At 39.3% G+C, this 25,329-nt stretch overlaps 6 pseudogenes across 6 annotated transcripts; 2 read left to right on the top strand and 4 right to left on the bottom strand.

The window, feature by feature from the left end:
• Positions 1-5,294: 5,294 nt before the first annotated feature.
• AT4G07583 lies at positions 5,295-5,934 on the bottom strand (annotated as a pseudogene; the record flags this gene model as incomplete). The annotated part of the gene is made up of 1 exon: positions 5,295-5,934.
• A 1,826-nt stretch (positions 5,935-7,760) lies between these two features.
• On the bottom strand, positions 7,761-9,796 carry AT4G07580 (annotated as a pseudogene; the record flags this gene model as incomplete). The annotated part of the gene is made up of 1 exon: positions 7,761-9,796.
• A 3,500-nt stretch (positions 9,797-13,296) lies between these two features.
• On the bottom strand, positions 13,297-14,744 carry AT4G07570 (annotated as a pseudogene; the record flags this gene model as incomplete). The annotated part of the gene is made up of 1 exon: positions 13,297-14,744.
• An 893-nt stretch (positions 14,745-15,637) lies between these two features.
• Positions 15,638-17,728, bottom strand: AT4G07566 (annotated as a pseudogene; the record flags this gene model as incomplete). The annotated part of the gene is made up of 1 exon: positions 15,638-17,728.
• An 806-nt stretch (positions 17,729-18,534) lies between these two features.
• Positions 18,535-21,558, top strand: AT4G07563 (annotated as a pseudogene; the record flags this gene model as incomplete). Its single annotated transcript has 1 exon — positions 18,535-21,558.
• Positions 21,559-22,358: 800 nt separating this feature from the next.
• Positions 22,359-23,557, top strand: AT4G07560 (annotated as a pseudogene; the record flags this gene model as incomplete). The annotated part of the gene is made up of 1 exon: positions 22,359-23,557.
• Positions 23,558-25,329: the final 1,772 nt, after the last annotated feature.

The raw sequence follows: 25,329 nt of genomic DNA, 5'->3' as shown, positions 1-25,329 counted from the left end.
TTGGGGGAGGGCTCAGGAAGTGTGTGTTGCATTGTATATATTCTTGAGTCCGCATTCATCTAAGGCATAGAAAAACCAAAAAAAAAAATTTGAAAAATTTCAGAAAATGATTTCACAAAAACAGTGTTCATGTAGTTGCAATACATTTAGGATCGAGTCTAGAGTGTTTTATTTAGGATTATTGCATATGCATAGGGGATAATGATGAGATAGCCTTGTAAGCATTTTGGTTCACCGGATAAACTCAATGCCCTCGTTGTTAGTTGTCTGTTGTGGAGTCATTGAAATTGAAGTAAAACTGAACCATGCCTAGATTGGTCTACTCGACCACACTATCATGATCTGATATCATTCTCTATCAATTTGAAGCTGATTCTGATTTTTAATTATTATGTCTGCATCAAATTTGAACTCATGGCTGCCCTAAAATACTTGGATTTTCTTATTCATTTTAACCACTCTTGTTAATCCAAGTATCTTGCTCATTTCCGCGCCCAAAAGGTGTTCGATGAAATGTTTGAACCACAAATTCCCAAATTCGTGGCTCTGTACCAAGGTATTGGTTTCAGGGAGCATTTTGGCTTTACTTGTTGATTTGTAATGCCTGTTAGGTTAGCTCTCGTCAATGGTGATTGAGTCTGGGACTAGTTTAACTTGAGGGTCTCTGTTGCGGTGGCACTTAGATTTGGTTATCGAACTTGTTGTCTATGGATAATTTATTGAGCATGTCAATCACCTGTAAACTGAGGAAAGAAAACTACTCAATTACCCCATCCTTGGGAATTCTTTATCTGATAGATTTCTTTGTTTACTCTGCTGTTGATTACTGCATCTTGTTACCTTGGTTAGTGTTTGCATTTCTCTCCTGTTACTCGACCTGATACTCGACCACCCAGTTGTCTGGCAACAGACTGTGCAGTCGAGTATCCCTGTTACATTTTCTGTCTGTTACTCGACCTGTCACTCGACAACACCTAGTGCTTGGTAACAAGCTGTGTTGGTTGAGTGTTTTTACTGTTCTACTTGAATTCATGTTTCCTGCATGTTCACTTAGGACTGCTAGAACACCCCAAAACCTATTATTGCTTGCCTTGACTCTGTGAACTCTTATTGCATCTTGATTGCTAGCATCACACCCATTTGGATTGGCAACCTAAAATACTTCAATGACATGATTGATGTTTTAGGATAATTGACTAAAAACCTATTATAAGAGGCAGTTACTAAGTACGTTTTCTATTTGAGTATTATTCTTACTCTTATTTTTCTTTTCTTTGTCTTTTTCTTAAGTCACAATATTGTTAGGAATTATGATCTATATTCTTTAGATTATTGCCTTGGTTATTTTTGCTGCAGGTTCGACTCAATCTGACTATTGGAAAATCTAGATGGCAAACCGACACACTTGAGGATATCCTAGTTTCTAACACAATCCATTGATGTTGGAGCTAATCTCACTACTCTTCCTTTTACCACGTCAAAATGGTTAGTCTTCATAAAATTTGACTCCTTGTTCATACTTGATATTGAGACCAATTTGAAAAAGAAAAGTATTCCTCTCTCTTATTAATTAAAAAAAACAAAAAAAACAAGAGATTGATATGATTTTGGTAGTGTATAGGGGTAGAAAAGTTTTCCATGACCCCATTATTATACATTATTAGGAGTGATTGATATAACCCGCTTTTCACTGATTTTATCTATGTTTTAGGTATGGGATTTTGAGTCTTTATGTTATTTCTCGAGTCTTTTAGTGTCTTTTCAGGTATACTAAACAACGAGACAACAACAGAGATAAGGAGACATTTTGGAGCAAGAGCTAAAGGAAAGGAAGCTAAGGACGATTTTGGATTCAGGAATCAGCGAGGAGTGTCGATCGACACACTCTTTGTGTCGATCGACACCAGTTTAGACCCAGCAAAAGTCCTAGGCGCTTTCGAGTTTACAGAAGAAGAAATTTGCCCTATTTTCATTATTAGTCCCTGGATGTTTTTAGGGTTTATATACATTGTTTAGACCTAAGTTTTCATCATCTAGTTTTCATTACCAAGTTTTCTGCAAACCCTATTACTGAGAGATATAAGCTATTTATCGATTATTTTCAGAGTTTCAATCAGATCTTAATACAGTGAAGAGATCCTTTCTTTCCCTTAATCTATTTGCTGTGTTTATGCTTTCATACTCAAATATGTTGTTTGCTTCAATCAATATATTTGAGTAATCTGCTTGTTAGGAATAGGGTTTCTCATTAGGGATTCATATGGTTTAGTAGATTGCCCCCTTTGCTAGGTTATCTGTAGAATTCTTCATCTTTAATTATGTTTAATGTTAGATCTAGAGTAATTAACTAGATCTTGAATCCAGACAATAGATATGCCCGCCATAGGTATTTGTAGTTGGATCTATTATTTGATGAGTCTTGTTTATATGTGTGTTATAAGAATTGGCCTATCTACTAAGATGAACAATTGAACTCATTAAGAATGCATATATAGGTTGATAGTTTCTCAGCTTCTCCGGTTATTATTAGCTATAGATATAGGGAGTTTCGCGATACGCCAACGGTTATTCCATAATTAGAGTTTGAGTTTAAGAATGGTTCAATAACAACCTAGCTTTCATTAGATCTACTAAACAATAGTTTCCTGAGAATACCCTGTTCCTAGCTCTTTATTAAATCGTTCACAGCCAAATCATCTTGCTGTCTTTTTACTTTGTTTACTTATTATTTCAGTCATACCCTGCTAGCTTAATCTCAACATTTAACTCATTGTTTGAACAAAATAATTCCGTGAATTTGATCCTTAAATATTGCAATTGATCTCTTATTTGAGAGAGTAGTTCTAAGTAATTTGAACCACATCAAATTTGGCGCTGTTGCTGAAGTTTTTGGGAATCATCATTGAGTTTAGTTTAGAGATTTCGTCTAGTTTTTACTTCTATTTTGTTACTCACGCGTTTCTTGTTTTCTTCTTTTCTGTGTTTCAGGTGTATGCCTTTTTGATAGGTATCATCTGAAAACTTGGGTCTGTAATAAGTTAAACACAACTGCTTGGAGGAATCTTATCTTTTGATATGTATGCTAGAAACGTTTCTAGATTTTGTCTTGTTGCTGTGGTTGGGTTTCCTTCTGTTTGACTTTCACGTCTTATCAAGGAGATTGTTTGATTCAAACGGCTGGTGGAAGCAAACACGGTTTGGCTTTTGTAGTCTGAGAAGTGGATGGTCATCAAAGTGTGTTACGATACACTGATTTCAAGTAAGTATTTCTTAACTACTTGTCCTTATGTAGATCCTCTGTAACTAGTTGTTTTTAACTTAGTTGTGCACTCAAGCAGGGGGAGATGACTCTGGTTTATAAAATGCTTGATTGTGGGGGAGTTTGACTGACTACTGATTACGTAGTAATGTTCATAGTTGACTGATCACTTGATGAGTATTGTTGACTAATTACTAGTTGAGTAGTGTTCACTATTTATGGGGGAGACTCGTTCGAATTTAATTCGTTTTAAGTTTAGACATAGTTTACTGCCAGTTGTTAGAGGAGTTCGTTGTTATAATTCTTCTGAGTGATGTGAGCGGTTAAGAACTTGATTTCCGCTGCTATTGATGTATTGCGTTCTTAACACAGTTATGATATGAACATGCTTTTATCTTTGGCTAGATATTGCTTGTTCTGTTTCTCTTTGGTTGGTTTGTTTAGTATCTTTTCAGGTTGAACTAGAAGGATGCTTGAGTATCAAACTAAGTCAAAAAGGGGGAGATTGAAGATGCAGATTCTGACATCAACGAGCTGTTAGACATCAGGGAGCTGTTGGATATCAAGACGCTGCATCAAATCTACATTAAACGTTTGAGCTGCTGACATGGACGCGTGAGCTGACATGGAGAAGCTGGAGTGGTTGATGTGATGAGCCAAGAAGCTTTGCTGACTTGGCGTGGTGATCAAAGACGAAAGTCGGTTGAGAAGATTTGGTGAATATTCTTCTCAACAAGATAAGGAAAGAGATAGGCTTGAATATCAAGGAGCATCTCGAACAAGGAATGAGATAGGCTGGAATATCAAGGAGGATCTCGAACAAGGAAAGGGGATATGCTTGAAGATCAAGAAAGATCCCAACAAGGAAAGGGATAGGCTTGACGATTCAAGAAAGATCCCGCTCATTGATTCTCGGAGATCCTAGGGATTAGGGTTCTGGAGAATAGCATAAATATTCTGATAGTAGGCATTGAGCCGCCTAAACACTCAAGAATATTTCCATACGTGTATAGCTTTCGAAGCCTAGCAAAAGCTTAGAAAGTGGGTGTTTGTAATCCCTCCTCTTCACAGGCGTGTGATAAGAAACAGAGGAGTGATTAGGCTTAGATTTGTTCTTAGTCGGGGTTGACCATTCGGGTAGAATAGGTCAAGTAATTGCCGAGATAATAGAATCCTTGTAAAAGATTTATTATCAATAAGAACAAGTAAAAACCGTTTGTTTGACGGGGTTCAAACAAAATAAGCGTGTTGTGTATCCTCTATACCCTCTTAGTAAGTTAATAGCGTAACGATAACTCAGCCGTATAGCATAATTATAATTTAGTCGTAAGTAAATCTCATATTGGTAACTCAGATGTTACAGAAATAAGATAATGATATGTTACAGAAATAGAGTATTCTAGATTTTTCGAAATGTTTGAAATGTTTTCCTCCTGCCTTTTTTTTTTCTTTGCTTAATCCTAACTATTTTGGATCTTTATAAATGTTTTGAACACTAAGAAATACATTGCGTGTATATATGTTTACACAAAAATCATAAGAAAACAAACTAGGTACTATTGTGTTTGCACTCTTAAATGTAGTTGTCCAACATATCTTATATTTAAATACTTTAATATGAGAATGGCAAGGGCTTTGTCAGCCTTTTAATAGACTAGTCTTCTCACTACCAACATGTACGGTACAATTAAATTAATACAAGGGCCAATACAATCCAAAAATAATATTCTATGTCATCACAAAAATAATAATATTGTGTTTGTACTCTTACATATAGTTGTCCAACCTATCTCATATCTTAGTACTTTAATATGAGGATGGCATGGACTGTATTAAATGAGGATGGCAAGGACTGTGTCAGCCTTTTACTAGATTAGTCTTTTTACTACCAACATATACGGTACTATTAAATCAATTCAAGGGCCAATACAATCCCAAAACAATATTGTAGTAGGTGTACAACTTTTTTTTTTAAACAAGCAAACAATTCAACAAACCAAAAATTAGGTGTACATAACTACTTAAATTCTCTTATGCGTATTGAACACCACAATAGGTAGCAGTCGTTACAATGAATTCGATAATGGTGCCACTGAGGCACTCAAGGAAGCTGATTGTGTCGGTTTTTGGATAAACCCACTTATTTCCGAATGTGTCATGTGAAGGAGGGTAGAATCCCTTGGGTTTTGGAATATTTTCTCCCCAATTTCTCAAATTTCCTTCGTACGTTCACAAGCATGTTCATTTGCAATTACAGACATCCTTACGCAAAGCAAGAACATTGCATATGCAAATGTTGGGACTGATTAATAGGGACCAAGAGAAGCGACCATTGCCAAAGCCCCATCTAGATCATGTTCTCTTGTAGCTAATCTTAGCGATTTAGATTAGATTGTCGTTGGGTTTTCGTAATGTAAACACTTCTCGAAGAAAGATCTACCCAGTCCAGCTTCGAAGATATACCCATTGATGGGGTTTATCGATTTGCCAAAAATATGAGCAGGCTCAACGCACAACTCATCCAGATTGGCTTCCATCATCACTTAGGTATTGTATACTAGTGCGAGACCTCTGCTTCCCCCTCGTAGAATTGACCCCAGCTGTAATTATGATGCCTTCCCCACTCTTCTCACGATATGTACAAATATCTCATCAAGCAGGTCTGACATGGCCATAACAGGATTTAATCTTTTTAATCTTAGATCTGTCTTGTTTGTTGCCAATAAGGTAGTCAAATATATAGGAGTTTCTCTTTCATGAATTTAGAAAATTACATTTTTCTACAAGTACATATATATGTATCCTACATAAAAAGGTGTACTAAAGTATTTTGGTGTACATATTGTATACCTATAAAGTGTACAGACACGAATGTGGTGTACTTATTCTATTATAAAGTCATAGTATCAATGCAAATTTGATTACAATACATTTCAATTCAAGTGTTATGAACCATAAAAACCAATCTACGGTGATGATGTTTATATAGAAACTTACTTATTGACTTGAGATTTCATAAAGACCTTTGTCATCCTATGGCTTTAATGTATAGTTTTAAACTCCAATGCATTTCTTAAAAGGTTTTCCTTGTGTTTAGTCATCTATCTTGGCTTTATGGTATAGTTTTGAAATTCATTGCATTTCTTAAATTGTTTTCCTTGGTTTTAGTCATCTATCTTGGCTTTAGGGTATACTTTTAAACTTCATTGCATTTCTTAAATGGTTGTCTCTTGGGTTTAGTCATCTACCTTGTCTCTAGGGTATAGTTTTGAAATTCATTGCATTTCTTATATGGTTTTCCTTGGGTTTGGTCATCTATCTTGGCTTTAAGGTATAGTTTTAAACTTCATTGCATTTCTTAAATGGTTTTTCCTTGGGTTTAGTCATCTATCTTGGCTGCTATACTATTCTAGTGTACGTATGTGGTGAACTATTCCAGTGTACGTATGTGGTGTACATATGCTAGTCTACGTATGAGGTGTAATAACTCTGGTGTACGTATAAAGTGTACTTATACTAGTATACATATGCGGTGTACTAACGAAGGTGTACATATGTGGTGTACTTATACTAGTCTAGGTATGATGTGTACTAACGAAGGTGTACGTCTATCGTGTACTAATGCTTGTGTACGTATGTGGTGTACTTATTCTAGTTTGAACTATTTTCCATTTCTTAAATGGTTTGCTTTGGGGTTAGACATCTTTCTTGGCTTTAGGGTATAGTTTTGAACTTCCTTGCATTTATTAAATGGATTTCCCTTGGGTTTTAGTCATCTATCTTGGCTTTAGGGTATAGTTTTAAATTTCATTGGATTTCTTAAATGGTTTCCCATGGGTTTAGACATCTTTTTTGGCTTTAGTGTATAGTTTTGAACTTCATTGCATTTCTTAAATGGGGTTCCCTTGGGTTTAGTCATCTATCTTGACTTTATTTTGAACTTCATTGCATTTCTTAAATGGTTTTTCTTGGGTTTATACATCTATCTTGGCTTTATGGTATAGTGTTAAATTTTATTCCATTTCTTAAAAGGGTTTCTCTTATTCTAGTGTACGTATGTGGAGTACTAATTATGGTGTACGTATGAGGTGCACTTATACTAGACAATGTATGAGGTGTACTAACTCTAGTGTACTTATTAAAGGATACGTATGTGGTGTACTAATAATAGTGTACGTATGTGGTGTACTATTCTAAGTGTATATATAAGTGGTGTAATTATTCTAGTATACTGTTATAAAATCTATGCAAATTTGAATACCAATGCACAGTTACTAGGAAATTTAAAGTGTACAGTCACAATAAACTTATGTGGTGTAATATTTATAGAAATCCTTAGAAGCAACAACTTTAAAAGTCATTAAAAACATTTAATTTCAATATCCATATAAACAGGTATATCCAAAGTTAAAAGTAAACATAGATGAAAATATCAGTAATGTCTCGATTAAAGTTTCTAAATAGGCGAACAAAATATCTCTAGATTCACGTGCAACTCTAGTCAAGGTTTTGTTGCTTCATCATTCTCAATGAACTCAGCGTATGCATCCAACGCGTACCCTTTCCTTAACTCGTCGATCACCTCATCCGTAATATGTCCCATATCATCTATGTCAAGCCCAAACGAGTGCATTTCAAGGTATTTTGCTGCAAGGGGTCCACTCCCACCTCCTCTCTGGTTCTTGTATACTCCTCTAACCCTCTCCCATGTTAGTGGGTTTGTTGAGAAGTTCTTTGTATACTGCTTACCTACAACCTCTTTAACCAACCATGGAATCATCTCTACAACGGGCGCCATCAAACATTGTACTTCCTCATCCGACGTTGCTTCAATTAAAGGGTCAAAGACCTGAACTGTATGCAGCCTCAAGTTAATTACCAGACATACCCAGTGTGAGGTGTACCATTTCATAGGGATGTACACCAGGTGAGCATATTGTAGAAACGTTGTTGGTGTCCATCCTTTTACCCTACCTGTAACAAACACTCTCATGTTTACTCCCAAATTGAATTTCTTCTTATTCTTGAATGCTTTGAAATCGGTGTACCTATCCTTAAGAAGAGTCAAAAACCATGTATCAATGAAAACATCTCATGCAGTATTGTACAAACCAAACTTTCTGTGCCACATCATAGTCATTATTACCTGCACATGCTGTTTACCAATTGCACCATGTGAGATACTACCGTGTTGGTGTTCATACGAAGTTTTCAAGTGATAAAAGAGTACATCTTCTTTACCTAATTCTCCAATGAGTTTTGGGCCTCAGCTATATTCAGGAAAAACCGATAGGTTACGATGTATTTAGTTTATGTCCTAAAAGTAACGAACGTTTTGTTACATAGTAGCTTATAAAAAATAGATACACTTTTAATCATAAAACTTATAGCTCCGCATTGTCCACTAGCAGTTGTCTAAGCTTGTCAAACTCCTTCAAGTTTACACTGGATATAGGGTGGTACACTAGTCTTTTTTTCTTGCTTGCAAACAGAGCTTTTAACTTGGGACCACCTGTATACTCCCCTCCCTTGACAAACCTTGAAGCACGAGGCACGCTCTTAGAGATATTTACCAACTCTTCACGAGTCTGAGGAGACAAAGCCAAATTTTCCTGTCCAAAATCATATTAATCTAAGAGACAATGGTACCTATTAATATTCATTGAATAATGTAGATGTGGACTTACCTCTCCAAATGTTTACATATCAGCAATGATTGGCTCCCTACATGTTTTTTCATGTCTACTCTCTAAAGTCCTACATGTTTCTTCATGTCCACTCTCTAAACCGGAGGGCACAATGGCAAGTGCATTGTGTTCAGCAAACGGTGAATCATAACTAGATTCACATTCGTTATCAGATTCCATTCCCTGCAAGTAAAAAACATAATGAAATCACACATTTTGTTGTACACCAATTAATATAACCAGTCAAGTAGTACACAAAACAATATAATTGTACACCAAACAAATAACACAGTTTTTTACCTGGGAACTATTGCCTTTTGTTGTCTCTTGGTGACATGCAAGATCTACATTATCAATGATGTCTTCCACACCTTTGTAAGCCTCGTCCCATCTGTTTCTCTCATAGAGAGCAAACCCCTCTCCTTCCTCTTCAGTCCTTTTCCTCTTCTTCTTGCCTCTCGACGTGGAACCAGTCTCTAAGGTAGTGACCTCAACATCAGAATTGTCGCCTTCCTGATTCTACTCCATTGGGGTATTGTCTTTTCCATCATCCTTTGGTTCCATTGTAGTGTTGTCTTTCCCTTCTTCCTGTTTCTTCTCCATTGTGCTGGCTTTTGTAGATCGCAGTCCACCACAGTCACATTTGATCAAACCCTCGAATAACTGAACCATCTCTCTCTTCAACGTGCTTGCTGGGTTTTTTTTGTTGCTCCACAATGAATTTCTTCAACATCTCTATAGTGTCTCCGTCATATTTATTTACAACAGCAACTTCTTTGTTCTTCTCTACATGTCCACCTCGCCTAACTGACTCTTTCTTGACTCCATGATAACACTGTATTTTACTCATTTTAGGTGTGTATTTATCATCATTTAGCTTTGCATTTGCTCATTGTATCATATCATTTTGCACCATTTTAGCTTATTTTGCATACTTAGGCATCTAGGATCATCTTGCATACGCATTGCATGTTTTGGTGTGTTTTCAAGTGTAGAAGGAGGTAAAAAGGACTCTACTCGACCCATCCACTCGATCTAGGCAGCTATAGAGGAGGCTGCAGTTTACTCGACCCTCTTACTCGATCAAGGCAACCTCAGATGAAACAGCAGATTGATCTACTCGCCCCTCCTACTCGATCCTCTACTCGACCGATTTACTCGACCAAGGGTGACCAACTCTACAAGACTTGTTGATCTATCAAAGCATCTTCGGATCCTCCTCATTCCCCACTCAACCAGACATCTGAGCATACAGATAGGAGAGGAAGAAGCATCTACTCGACCAATTGATCACTCGGAGCATAGACACAAAGGCGCAAACTTTGCCGCACCCTCATTACTCGATCCCCAAGATCGAGCATTCGCCCAAACCGCCTCAAGTATCTTGTCCTCTAGTGAATCTAGGGTTTTCAACATTTTAGTATAAATAGATCACTTTGGGTTTGTCCAAGGGATCCAGCTTTTATCCTTTAGTTTTTTTGTGTTTATGAATCTTCAAAACTTAATTACTCTTAATCTATTTCGTTTTTGCATTTAGTTGTTTAAGTAAAGTTGTTTAGTTTGTTTAGATCTACATTTTGGTATGATTTCAGTAATTTCTGGGTTTGTGTTCTTGAGAATGTTGCTTGAGTAGTGATTAGGGTTCTTGAGGACGGATTAGATTAGGGTTATCTCTAGGTTAGTTAGGTGGTTAAGATTAGGTTAGAACCCTTCTAGATTCGCTTGGCCCCTATGCGGTTATTGCTGGCTAATGTGGAGATTCGATCATAGACGTCCATCGTCCAAAAGACGTTCAAATAGATGTCTGATCTACGAATTCCAGAGATTTGTAGACTCGACCAAGGTAAATAAAAGTGCAATCAACAGGGGATACAAACAAATCTAATAGAAGTTCTAAGGATGGATTCATTGATAAGGGTAACTCTAGGGTTCATCAAATGGCTAATAGGCGAAAGGTAGATACCCATGACGATAGATTCAAAAACTACGTCAATCCACTCTCGTGACAGAGACCCCCATAACTCTACCACTTCCTAATCTCAACTCTCGTTGATGAAACACAGAAGAGCAGGGTTTAAGAAACAATGTACCAATGCCAATAGGCAGGCAAGCCAATCCCTTGGTCGAGTCTACATATCTCTGGAATTCGTAGGTCAGACATCCATTTGAACGTCTTTTGGACGCTGGACGTCTGTGATCGAATCTCCATATTAGCCAGCGAAAACCGCATAGGGGCCAATGGAATCCAGAAGGGTATAAACCTAAACATTAACCACCTAACTAACCTAGAGATTACCCTAATCTAATCCATCCTCAAGAACCCTAATCACTACTCAAGCAACATTCTCAAGAACACAAACCCAGAAATTACTGAAATCATACCAAAATGTAGATCTAAACAATCTAAACAACTCTACTTAAACAATTAAATGCAAAAACGAAATAGATTAAGAGTAATTAAAGTTTCAAGATTCATAAACACAAAGAAAAACTGAAAGATAAAGTCTAGCTCTTTTGGACAAACCTCAAATGATCTATTTATACTAAAATGTTGGAAACCCTAGATTCACTAGAAGAGAAGAGACTTAAGGCGGTTTGGGCGAATACTCGACCTTGGGGATCGAGTGAAGAGGGTGCTGCAAAGTTTGCGCCTTTGTGTCTATGCTCCGAGTGATCAATTGGTCGAGTAGATGCTTCATCCTCTCCTATTTGTATGCTCAGATGTCTGGTTGAGTGGGAAATGAGGAGGATCCAAAGACGCTTTGATAGCTCAACAAGTCTTGTAGAGATGGTCACTAATTCTAGGTTGCAAGATGATAGACCCTTACTCAAAAACGTTAGCCATACTCGTCACAATGCAACCTAACAACTTGCCTTAATCTATTCAAGCATTCACATCAACCAATTCCCTTTAACATTCATTAAGCACGAACAGTGGATCAAGCAATGCAATTGTTATGAACTCACTTGGTTTCGGGCTTAGGCTAAACACACAAATGGTCCCTCTAATGGTTTGGTTGAGTAACAGGAGACTCTCAGAGAAAAGATTGAGCTTCAGTAGAATGCTATTCTTAGACAAACTTAAGGCTTTTCTTCTATTCTTAGCACATAGGGCGTTTTACTAGACTTAACACTTTTGAATCCCCCTTAGAACTCTAAACTCTTACTCTTTTTTATTTTTTTTCATTCTCACTCTCATTCCTATTCATTCCATACACAATCCCAATCCCAAATACAAGTCTCCACCTAATCCTAGCTAACCCAAAAAGCATGGGCTAGGTCTACATGAAAGACTGCTCTTGTCGGCTCATACCTAACACGTTATACCAAGCTCAATCGAAAAAGACCTCACAAACACACACAAATGATCTTTGGCTTGAAATAAGGCTAGGCTAAGGGTATGGGAAACTGCTCTTAAAATGAGAGACAGCTACTTGGATTAGCAGAGGGTGATGAAGTGAATAAGATGATCGAAGTATGTATATGGTAGCCATGAGTTCATAAACAATGCATAGACATGATAATTTCAAATTCTGTTCAGGTTCTAATAGATAAGGAATGGCGTCAGATAAGCGAGTTTCGATCAAAGTAGTATAGTCAAGTTACAAATTCAAAGCAGGGTGCGGTCTTACTTCAGAGATACAATCAGTTATGCAACCGAGAACTAACAATCTAGGCATTGAACTTACTTCATTGAATCAAAACATGCTTATCGGTTTGAAATCATTATTATCCCCTATGCAAATGAGCAATGCTAAATGCAAACACTCTATATACAATCCTAAAATGATATGCAATCTACATGACACTCTTTTTTTTGTGAAATCATTTTCTAAAAATTTTTCAAATTTTTATGGTTTTTCTATGCCTTAGATGATGTAAAATTTGAAATAAGAAAAGAGAACACAATGTTAAACATGTCTTGAACCCTTCCCCAAACTTAAATTACACAGTCCCTTGTGTAATAAAAATCTGAAAGAGAATTCAAGACCAAAGCACAAAACACACAAAGAAAAATAAAAAAAATGCTATGGTATATACAATGGAGAGGTGGTGTTACCTCAGTTTTCAGGTGAAGTAGATGGAGACATAGTCATCCATACTGTCTTGGCTATAGGCAGGGGCTGAAGTTGAGGCGGGAGGGTGTTGCTCGTTCTGTCCGGTCGAGCGTGTGGAAGCTCGCCTCTGCCTCCTCCTTGGCTCTCTCAACTCGGAGATCACTTCCCGAGGCTCAAAAGATGAAGCTCGGGGTTGATCGATCCTTTTAGCTCTCCTTGCAGCTGAGCTCGTTGAACCGCTCCTTCTTACTTCGGCGGTTGGAGATGGTGGCCTTGGCTTGCTCTAGAAGTCCTAGAGTTGAGCGGCCATACTCTTGAGCGACTTCTTCATTGTTCTCATCTTCTTCTTGAAATCCTTCATTGTCTTGCTGTGAAGGTTTCCAAGCTCTTCAAGTACACCGGGCTTCTTGTGATCTTCAGCCAACTTATCTCCTCCTTGGTTAGCACCTTCTTCATAGTGAGCTTGTTCTTGTTCGTTGTCCCCATGCTCCGGTTGATCAACATGCTGCTCAAACTCGATTTGCTCCTCATAAACAGCTTGAGTGAAGTATTCATGTTGCTCATAGTCAGCTGGACTATGCTCTGGTTCATCTTCCCGAGCTCCTCCAATGTCGATGTTCAAGGCAGAGGGAGATGGCATGAAATTGATGTTGCGCCTTGTCTTTACCGAAGTCCGGTTCTCGCATGGTAGGGGTAGAAGAGAAGGTCCAAGCTCCGAGTGGTTGAACTTGAAGAGATAGCGATCCGCCGGAGTTGTTTTCTCTAGAAAATCCTTCCCCTTGAGATAGTCTAGGTCAATGAACTTGGGTAACACGTCAGGGGCTCCAAGTTCCATACCCACGGCTCCTAGTATTGGCATTAAGAGACTACCAACACAAAGACTCCCGTGAATTCCCGAGCTATGGATGGCTGCAGCATACTCTTTGTAACTCAATAAGTGATCCAAGAGAACAACACTCAACGAAGTGTCTGCTCTATCACCCGCCATCTTCCTTCCATCTCTTGTCTCCCTCAAAATGAAGACCAAAGATTGGTCTATCATGCATAACTCCTCTTCACTAACAAATCCGGTGGCCTTCTTTGGAAAGAGGGTGTTGGCGATGCATTGGTGGAGGTATCTAATCACGGGATTACGGATTGAAGAACTCTTGCTCTTGGTTGGCAAGAAGGGTTTTGGACCGGCTATTGTTTTCCAAAGGGATTTCAGCTCTTGTTGATCATAGTCTTGGCGGATTCCTTCTCCACTAGGGAACCCAAAAATGGTATCAATATTGCATATGTTAAGAGTATACTCGACACCCATAACCTTGAAAGTTATGTAACCAAGACCTCCTCTCTCTTCTTTCTCCGAATCATCAACACAAAAATGAACCTTGAGGGTTGCAAGGAGTTGGCAGCTCTCCTCTTTGTATCCCCCACATTGGCAGCTAATGAATGTTGCAAGATTGGCCAATTCCATCAAGTACTCCACATGACCACAAATACCAAGCTCTTGCATTGTTTCCTTATGAGGGTATCTAGTTCCCTCAAACTTCAACTCTTTCAAATATTGGTAGTACTCGCTCGGGGTTGGCTCTCTCTTCCTTCTTGGTCGGTTTCTTCTCCCAACAGGGTTGGGGTATCATCCCCGATGATCTCAACCTCTTCTTCAGAAACCACTTTTTCAAAGGGTGCTTCTTCATGGTGCTCTTCTTCAGCTTCAACGACCCTCTTCCCCCGAGCTACTTCTTCTCTTTGCATGGTCGAGCGGCTTGAGCTTCCTCCTTGAATCAAGCTTGATCTTTGGCACGACGAGCTTGGCGAATTTGGCGTTCAGTCATGGCACTCATGTCAAACGCCTCAACTTCTTCAGGATCAACAGAGCATCTTCTTGCTCGAGACGAACTCTTCCTTCTTGAATACATGGTGGTGAGTTTCAAAAAAGTAATTAAAAACAACTCTCCAAGGGGTATCAAAGGGGGAGGGAATCGGTTTCTTAGGTGATGAAATTTTGAGCTTGAAACCGATTGAATGCTTGAGGATGAGCTTGGAAGTGATCGAGTAACTTTGGTGAAGTATGATGAAGTGAGAACGAATTAGTGAAGAGTGATAGGGAGAGTTTGGAGTGAAACTTCGAAGCTTTGTGAGAGATGGAGAGGTTGCGAAAATGAGATGATGAAAGAGAGAGTTTCAATGAAGGATTGCGAAATCAATGGGTGGAGGAGAATGGTGTTTGGTTTCTTTGGGAAAGGATAGAAAGTTGATTGGAAATGGTGAGGGGCATGGGTAATAGCTTTGTCCGTCGAGTAAAAGAGTGTTGGGGGAGCAAGTGGGGTCACAAAGTTATGCCATGGTCTTCAAATAATGAGAGCTCGATTAAAGAATCGAGCATCTTCTTGAGTTGCGCAAAAATTGATCCAACGGCTAGGAGAGCTCCTCAATCTTATTTACTCTATCAAACGGACCAAAGTGAACCTCATGAATTCACTCGATCAAACGGTGGTGATGCTCCTCCCATTTGGTCATCCAAATCAATGGCTCAAAATTCTCCTCCTCATTCTACTCGATCAACGGTTGAGATTTTTCTTGACTTGGTTTGAATTTACTCGACCGTTGACTCTCTTAGGGTCACTAAAATAAACCTGAAACACTTAAATAAAAACATCAAAAATAACAAGAAAAATAGAAAGTTATATACATAGATAGACATGGGACTTCTTCCCAAGTGAGCTTGTTTTAAGTCATTAAGCTTGACTCTTACAGAGCTTAGTCAGAAAAGAGGTTGAAGAGAGGAACAGAGAAGTCCTCATCTTCAGTGGTTGAATTTTCAGTGCTTGAATCATACCGTGCATCCTCTCTTGAGATATGGTAGGATGAGTACTCACTTGATTTTTCTTCAAAGTAAGCTTCTTTCTGATCAGCAGAGTAGTCTTCTTCTTCTGAACTAGTTTCCCTTGACCAATCCTCAAATTCAAAACTGGGGTAGCATTTGATCATTTCTTGAAGTTCCAAGATTGCATGGTTCAGTCCTTCCATTTTGTAAGTTAGCTCCCCAATGATATCCTCTTGAGCTTTGTATTCTATCCTGAGTTCCAGGAGTTCTTCAGTAACAGAATCAAGTGTCAAGTGTTCTTCTTCAGCAGAGGGGTTGGTGGGCTGTTTAGGCGCTCCTGGAGAATAAATTGGAATAGGAGTTTCCTCCTCACTCAACAACTTGCTCTCTAGGCTTCTTTCCTCTAAGTGAACTCCTTTCTGATCTTCTGGTGCAAACCATTATGTTGTGAAATTTTCGTCCTCCTTGATAGCTAGTGCAGTTTCTATCTTCTCTGGGTCAATACCAACTGAAAACTTTTTAACACTTTTTTAAAACATCCAAAGTTGATATTTCAGCTTCATCACCCTTGAAGATAATCCCTCTATGACTCTTCTTTGCCATTTAAATTTTTTTCTCATTTCATACCAGTCATCTTCTGTAGGATCTTCAGTCTGAGATAGCCTTTCTGTTGCTCTCTTCTTGTGGTCAAAAGTTCTCTTCAGCTTGCTAAGTTGAGAAGTATAATTGACTTTTGGTGAGGTTTCAGCTTATGTTTCTTCATCAACATCCATATCTTGAATTCCAAAACTCTGATCTCCTGTTGTTGATTTCTTTAAAGCTTCTCTGATGTCGAACTTCATCTTGATGCCTTTTTCAAGGTTCAGATTAATTTTTCCATTCTTGACATCTATGACTGCTCCAGCTGAAGCTAAGAATGGTCTGCCTAGGATCAGGGGATCCTTGCCTTCTTCATCTACGTCCAATACCACAAAGTCTGTAGGTATCTCAACATTTTCAATCTTGACAAGCAGATTTTCTATTAGACCATGAGGATGTGCAACAGAACCGTCAGCTAAGAGTAAGGCAAAGTTGCAGAACTTGAATTCCATGATCCCTAGCCTTTTAGCTGTAGAGAGAGGAATAAGGCTAACAGATGCTCCTAGATCACAAAGGCACCTATTGAATGTCAATGGTCCTAGAGAGCATGGCAGGGTGAATGAACCGGGATCATCAAGCTTTTCTTGGATGACTTTCTTCTTGTATGTTTCTTGAGTGGAGGTACTGCTAATCATCTCTTGATTCTGCTATTTCTTGAGCTTTTTTCGAGAATGGTGAGTGTTCAGCAAAGGTGTGTGCTCTATAGTCGAGATGAATTGCTGGGTGGCAGGTGCAGCAATTTGAGTTGAATCCCCCCTTCTTGAATCATAATGTCCTCAGTATTGAGAGTCAAATGACTTGGTGGAGACTCATCTTCTTGGTGGATGGTGATAGCATTAGCAGTAGCATAGTCCTTAGGGTTCTTGACTGCTTTCCGTAGAAGTTGTTGAGGATGCTTCGGAGCAGAGGTTGAGGCAAATTGACTCTCCACATACTTGATTTTTGAGTTCAGAGCTTCAAACTTGACATTCAAATCGTTGTATGAACAATCGATCTTGTTGTGGAATTCAGCTATCTTCTTTTCAAAAGCCATAGCTCCAGTAGCTTGTCCTTGGATGATCTGTTGAATGAGTTGCTTAATTTCAGGATCTTAAGCTGCTGGGGCTTGTTGTGGTTGTTGTGTGAACCCTGGTGGTGGATTCTGCTGTTGGAAGCCTCCATTAAATTGTTGTTTCGAGTCTACATATCTCTGAAATTCGTAGGTCAGACATCCATTTGAACGTCTTTTGGACGCTGGACGTCTATGATCGAATCTCCACATTAGCCAGCGAAAACTGCATACGGGCCAAGCGAATCCTGAAGGGTATAAACCTAAACACTAACCACCTAACTAACCTAGAGATTACCCTAATCTAATCCATCCTCAAGAACCCTAATCACTACTCAAGCAACATTCTCAAGAACACAAACCCAGAAATTACTGAAATCATACCAAAATGTAGATCTAAACAAGCTAAACAACTCTACTTAAACAATCAAATGCAAAAAGGAAATAGATTAAGAGTAATTAAAGTTTCAAGATTCATAAACACAAAGAAAAACTGAAAGATAAAGTCTAGCTCTTTTGGATAAACCTCAATGATCTATTTATACTAAAGTGTTGGAAACCCTAGATTCACTAGAAGACAAGAGATTTAAGGCGGTTTGGGCGAATACTCGACCTTAGGGATCGAGTAAAGAGGGTGCTGCAAAGTCGACGCCTTTGTGTCTATGCTCCGACTGATCAATTGGTCGAGTAGATGCTTCATCCTCTCCTATTTGTATGCTCAGATGTCTGGTTGAGTGGGGAATGAGGAGGATCCGAAGACGCTTTGATAGCTCAACAAGTCTTGTAGAGATGGTCACCCTTGGTCGAGTAAATGCTTCGAGTAGTGGATCGAGTAGGAGGGGCGAGTAGTTGAATCTGCTGCTTCATCTGAGGTTGCCTTAATCGAGTAGGAGGGTCGAGTAAACTGCAGCCTCCTTTGTAGCATCCTGGACCGAGTAAAGAGGTCGAGTAGGATGATGCCTCTTCTGTAGCTGCCAGGACCGAGTGAATGGATCGAGTAGAGTCTTTTTAAGCTCCTTTTGCACCTGAAAACACACCAAAACATGCAATGCGAATGCAAGATGATCCGAAATGCCTAAGTATGCAAAACAAGCTAAAATGGTGCAAAATGATATTATACAATGAGCAAATGCAAAGCTAAATGATGATAAACATACACCTAAAATGAGTAAAATACAGTGTTATCAGTGATGCCCCAAGGAATCATCACCAAAGACAAGGGATAGTGTCACCACCAGTTCAGAACAACAACTTTGAGATCAAGAGTGGTCTCATCTCAATGATCCAAGGAAACAAGTTTCATGGTCTACCTATGGAAGATCCCCTGGACCATCTTGACAGCTTTGATAGGCTCTGTGGCCTTACTAAGATCAATGGTGTCACTGAAGATATGTTTAAGCTCAGACTATTTCCCTTCTCTTTGGGAGCCAAGACACACCACTGGGAGAAGACTCTGCCCCCAGACTCCATCAACTCATGGGACGATTGTAAGAAAGCTTTTCTTGCCAAGTTCTTCTCTAACGCTTGCACCGCTAGATTGAGGAACGAGATCTGAGGTTTCACACAGAAAAACAATGAAACATTCTGTGAAGCTTGGGAGAGGTTTAAAAGCTACACCACTCAGTGCCCCCATCACGGTTTTAAGAAGGCTTCATTATTTGAGCACACTCTACAGAGGAGCTTTACCAAAGATCATAATGCTTCTCGACACAACCTCCAATGGAAACTTCCTGAACAAGGATGTAGAAAAAGGATGGGAGTTGGTCGAAAATCTAGCACAATCTGATGGGTGATACAATGAAGACTATGATCGCTTAGTGAGAGGAACTGGAGGTAGTGAGGATAATCAAAGCAAAGATATCAAGGCTCTAAATGAAAAGTTAGACAAGTTGTTGCTGGCTCAGCAGAAGCACATACACTACATAACTGATGAAGAGCACTTCCAAATGCAAGAAGGGGGGAATGATCAAACTGAAGAGCTGTGCTACATCCAGAACCAAGGAGGGTTCAACAAGGAGTACAACAACTACAAGCCCAACCCAAACCTCTCCTACAAAATCACTAATGTAGCTAACCCCCAAGATCAAGTGTATCCACGACAATAGAATCAGTCCAAGCCTTTTGTTCAGTACAACCAAGGTTATGCCCCTAAACAACAGTTTAATGGAGGCTACCAACAGCAGAATCCACCACCAGGGTTCACTCAACAACCACAACAAGCCCCAACAGCTAAAGATCCCGAAATTAAGCAACTCATTCAACAAATCATTCATGGATAAGCGAGTGGCCCGATGGCTTTTGACAAGAAGATAGCTGAATTACACAACAAGATCGATTGTTCTTACAACGATCTAAATGTCAAGTTCGAAGCTCTGAATTCCAAAATCAAGTATGTGGAGAGTCAATTTGCATCAACCTCTGCTCCGAAGCATCCTCAGCAACTTCTAGGGAAAGCAGTCCAGAATCCTAAGGACTATGCTACTGCGAATGCTATCACCATCCACCATGAAGATGAGTCTCCACCAAGTAATCAAACCCTCCATACTGAGGACAGTATGATTCAAGAATGGGGGGGGGGGATTCAACTCAAATTGCTGCACCTGCCACCAAGCAATTCATCTGGACTATAGAGCACACAACTTTGCTAAATACTCACCATTCTTGAAAAAAGTTCAAAACTGAAAAACTCAGGAAAGATCAGAATCAAGAGATGATTAGCAGTGCCTCTACCCAAGAAACATACAAGAAGAAAGTCATCCAAGAAAAGCTTGATGATCCTGGTTCATTCACTCTGCCATGCTCTCTAGGACCATTGACATTCAATAGGTGCCTTTGTGATTTGGGAGCATCTGTTAGCCTTTTGCCTCTCTCTACAGCTAAAAGGCTAAGGATCATGGAATACAAGTTCTGCAACTTAGCTTTACTCTTAGCTGATGATTCTGTTGCACATACTAATGGTCTAATAGAAAATCTGCCTGTCAAGATTGTAAATGTTGAGATACCTACAGATTTTGTGGTATTGGACGTAGATGAAGAAGGCAAGGATCCCCTTATCCTAGGCAGACCATTCTTAGCTTCAGCTGGAGCAGTCATAGATGTCAGGAATGGAAAAATTGATCTAAACCTTGAAAAAGGTATCAAGATGAGATTTGACATCAGCAAGGCTTCACGGAAATCAACAACCGGAGTTCAGAATTTTGGGATTTAGGACATGGATGTTGATGAAAAAACAGAAGTAGGAACCTCACCAAAAGTCAACTATACTTCCCAACTCAGCAAGCTGAAGCGAACTTTTGACCACAAGAAGAGGGCAATGGAAGAGTTAGCTCAGACTGAAGATCCTACAGAAGATGACTAGTATGCGATGGGAAAAAAATTTAAATGGCAAAGCAGAGTCATAGAAGGATTGTCTTCAAGGGTGATGAAGCTGAAAGATTAACTATGGATGTATAAAAAAAAGAGTTAAAAAGTTTTCAAATGGTATTGATCCAGAGAAGATGGAAACTTCACTAGCTATCAAGGAGGATGAAGATTTCACAACAGAATGGTTTGCACCAGAAGATCAGAAAGGAGTTCACTTAGAGAAAAGAAGCCTAGAGAGCAAGTTGTTGAGTGAGGAGGATACTCCTATTCCGACTTATTCTCCAGGAGTGCCTAAACAGCCCACCAACCCCTCTGCTGAAGAAGAACACTTGATTCATGATCCTGTTGCTGAAGAACTTCTGGAACTCTAGGTTGGATACAAAGCTCAAGAGGATACCATTGGGGAGCTAACTTACAAGATGGAAGGACTGAACCATGCAATCTTGGAACTTCAAGAAATGGTTAGAGGCTACCCTAGTTTTGAATTTGAGGATTGGTAAAAGGAACCTGGTTCAGAAGAAGAAGATTACTCTGCTGATCAGGAAGAAGCTTACTTTGAAGAAAAATCAAATGAGTACTCATCCTACCATATCTCAAGAGAGGATGCAGAGTATGATTCAAGCAATGAAAATTCAACCACAGAAGATGAGGACTTCTCTGTTCCTCTCTTCAACCTTTTTTCTGACTAAGCTCTGTAAGAGTCAACCTTAGTGACTTAAAACAAGCTCACTTGGGAGGAAGTCCCATGTCTATCCATGTATATAACTTTCTATTTTTCTTGTTATTTTTGATGTTTTTGTTTAAGTGTTTCAGGTTTGTTTTAGTGACCCTAAGGGAGTCAACGGTCGAGTAAATTCAAACCAAGTCAAGAAAGATCTTAACCATTGATCGAGTAGAATGAGGAGGAGCATTTTGAGCCATTGATTTGAATGACTAAATGTGGGAAATCACCCTCACCGTTTGATCGAGTAACCAAGGGAGAAGCATTCTCCACCGTTTGATCAAGTATTTCGCACTTCAAGAGGATGCCCGATCCTTTACTCGAGCCTGAATGATTCGGCGACCAAGGAGTGAGGTCAAGTGGCCCACATGTTCCCCTTCACTTCATTACTCAATGGACAAACCATTTACCCATGCCCCTCACCATTTCCAACTCGCCTTTACTATCCTTCCAAAGAGAATCCCAAGGCCATCCTCCTCCACCCATTGAAATCTCCAAACCACTTTTGAAACATCTCTCTTTCATCATCTCATTTTCGCAAACTCTCTCACAAAGCTCCAAAGTTTCATTTCAAACTCTCCTTATCACGAATTCGTTTTCACTTCACCAGTACTTCACCAAAGTTACTCGACCACTCCAAAGTCTATCCTCAAGCATTCAATCGGTTTCAAGCTCAAAATTTTATCACCAAAGAAACCGATTCCCCTTCTCTTTTGATACCTCTTGGAGAGTTGTTTTTAATTGCTTTATTGAAATTCACCACCAATCTCCATGGATTCAAGAAGGAATAGTTCATCTCGGGCAAGAAGATCCTCTGTTGATAATGAAGAAGTTGAGGCGTTTGACATGAGTGAGATGACTGAACGCCAAATTCGCCAAGCTCGTCGTGCTCAAAGATCAAGCTCGATTCAAGGAGGAAGCTCTAGCCGCTCAACCATGCAAAGAGAAGAAGTAGATCAGGGAAAGAGGGTCGTTGAAGCTGAAGAAGAACACCATGAAGAGGCACCCTTTGAAGAAGCGGTTTCTGAGGAAGAGGTTGAGATCATCGGGATGATACACCAACCCCTGTTGGGAGAAGAAACCAGCCAAGGAGAAAGAGAGAGCCAACCCCGAGCGAGTACTATCAATACTTAAAGGAGTTGAAGTTTGACGGAACTAGATACCCTCATAAGGAAACAATGCAAGAGCTTGGTATTTGTGGTGATGTCGAATACTTGATGGAATTGGCCAATCTTGCAACATACATGAGCTGCCAATGTGGGGGATACAAAGAGGAGAGCTGCCAACTCCTTGCAACCCTCAAGGTTCATTTTTGTGTTGATGATTCAGAGAAAGAGGAGTGAGGAGGTCTTGGTTACATAACTTTCAAGGTTAGGGATGTCGAGTATACTTTTGATATTCGCCATCTTGATACAATTTTCGGGTTTCCAAGTGGCGAAGGAATCTGCCAAGACTATGATCAAGAAGAGCTGAAATCTCTTTGGAAGACAATTGCCGGTCCGAAGCCCTTCTCGCCAACCAAGAGCAAGAGTTCTTCAATCGGAAATCCTGTGATTAGATACCTCCATCAATGCATCGCCAACATCCTCTTTCCAAAGAAGGCCACCGGATTCGTTAGTGAAAAGGAGCTATGCATGATAGAGCAATCTTTGGTCTTCATTTTGAGGGAGACAAAAGATGGGAGGAAGATGGCGGGTGATAGAGCGGACACTTCGCTGAGTGTTGTTCTCTTAGATCACCTCTTGAGCTACAAGGAGTATGCTGCAACCATCCATCGCTCGGGAATTCGCGGGAGTCTTTGTGTTAGTGGTCTCTTAACGCCAATACTAGGAACTGTGGGTATGGAATTCGGAACACCTAACGTATTACCTAAGTTCATTGACCTCGACTATCTCAAGGGGAAGGATTTTCTTGAGAAAATAACTCCAGCGGATCGCTACCTCTTCAAGTTCAACCATACGGAGCTTTGACTCTGTTGCCCCTACCATGCGAGAACCGGACTTCAGTGAAGACAAGGCGCAACATCAATTTCATGCCATCTCCCTCTGCCTTGAACATCGACATTGGAGGAACTCGAGAGGATGAACCGGAATATAGTTAAGCTGAATATGAGCAACATGAGTACTTTACTCAAGCTGACTATGAGCAGCAAATCGAGTTTGAGCAACATATTGATCAACCGGAGCAAAGGACTGTGGATGTCGGATTCACACACTCAAGTATTTATATTATTTGTGGGCTAAAACTCTCGAGTACAAAAGTACAAGACAAATGTGCATAATAAAAGTATAAGTAAGTATATAGAAATGTACGAAGAAATTGTACATAAAAAATGGTATAATATTTCTTGTATAAAGATCTTACATAAAAAGGGAAGAAATAATCTTTTGTGTATTTATCAGAAAATAACAATGTTTAATATTAAGATTTGTGGTGAAAATGTAGAATCTCTAGCCCCTTTTTTTGGAGTTTTCACCTCTCTTTTATAGTCTCTTTCCTTCTTCCAATGTGCCATTATTTGGCTATTAATTATAGAATTAATTCACAAAATAACTTCCACAATCAATTCATAAATTTGAATGACAAGTTTATTCTTTTGACCATAGTCATTAATCCATGAATTAAACTACAAATTAATGTCAAGATTTGACCACCTCCTTTGTGCAACATGGTCCTTCTTGGGCTTGAAAACTGATGGGCCTTCGAAATACTTAAGAGATCCGGTTTACGGGATCCGATATCAACATAAGCCCCCAGTTCTTCGAGTAAGTTGACTTGGTCGGAGGCCTAATTTTCTTGTTAAGGTGTCGGAGATGAATTTGGACTAAGTTCCTGCAAGCTGATCTCGAACTCGCCAAAATGTATGTCCTAATTGCTACTGATACTTCATCCGGCTAATGTTCAACTCCTAAGTACAAAACAGAAACTCGCGAGCAAGGAACGACCATTGCTACTCCGAACCAAGACGAAATCACACCGAATGTTGATGAGGCTTTCGGCCCAACTTAACTCTTTCATGGCTATGACCATAAAATTCGGGGATTGTCCCAATTTATTTTATAAACACGACTTTCGCGAGAGGGAATTTTCTATTTTCCCAAGGGGTTTTAACACTTATTGGTTGTTTGCCAGAGGGAGCTTTTGAACATTTTTCCTTTGCGTTACCTTAGAGGCTTTACAATGATACTTGCTTTAAGTATTTGTTTCGAAGTTCTCGGATTTGCAAAGTCCGTACTTTTTCGAAAATTTGGGCCATGTGGCTAAGAGAAATTAGGGCCATGTGGCTAAGAGAGAAATACGTTGATCAGACCCCCAAGTCAATCTTTGGACTTTCTTTGATTGCGAGAACTGTGCTCGGCTTAAGAAGTATTAGGTTGATCGACTAAACTTGACTGTAAATATCTTTGTTTTGCTAGTCGACCCCTTTATTGACTCGAACTCGTCAGTTTAATCATGGAGTTTTAGTATGAGAGTTAAACTCGAGTTATGCATGGGTGCTGACCTCGAGTTTAGTTGTTGAAAAGTGAACTCGACTTTCGCATGGGAGCTATAAGCTTGAGTTTACAAAGTGTATTCTGCTTATAGAATAGGAAGGCAGGTTATTGAGCCACAATCTAGAGAGAAAACTAAAGATCTTCTTCCGAGCTTGTACTCAAAGATTTCTTCACAAATGGTTGTTGATGGGAAGTGATATTTAAATTTGTGAAGAGCGAATTCAACACTTAGATTTCACCGAAATGAT

The sequence above is a fragment of the Arabidopsis thaliana genome, chromosome 4, assembly GCF_000001735.4.
Source record: "Arabidopsis thaliana chromosome 4, partial sequence".
NCBI classification, from domain to species: domain Eukaryota; kingdom Viridiplantae; phylum Streptophyta; class Magnoliopsida; order Brassicales; family Brassicaceae; genus Arabidopsis; species Arabidopsis thaliana.
This window is presented reverse-complemented; position numbering and strand designations above follow the sequence as displayed.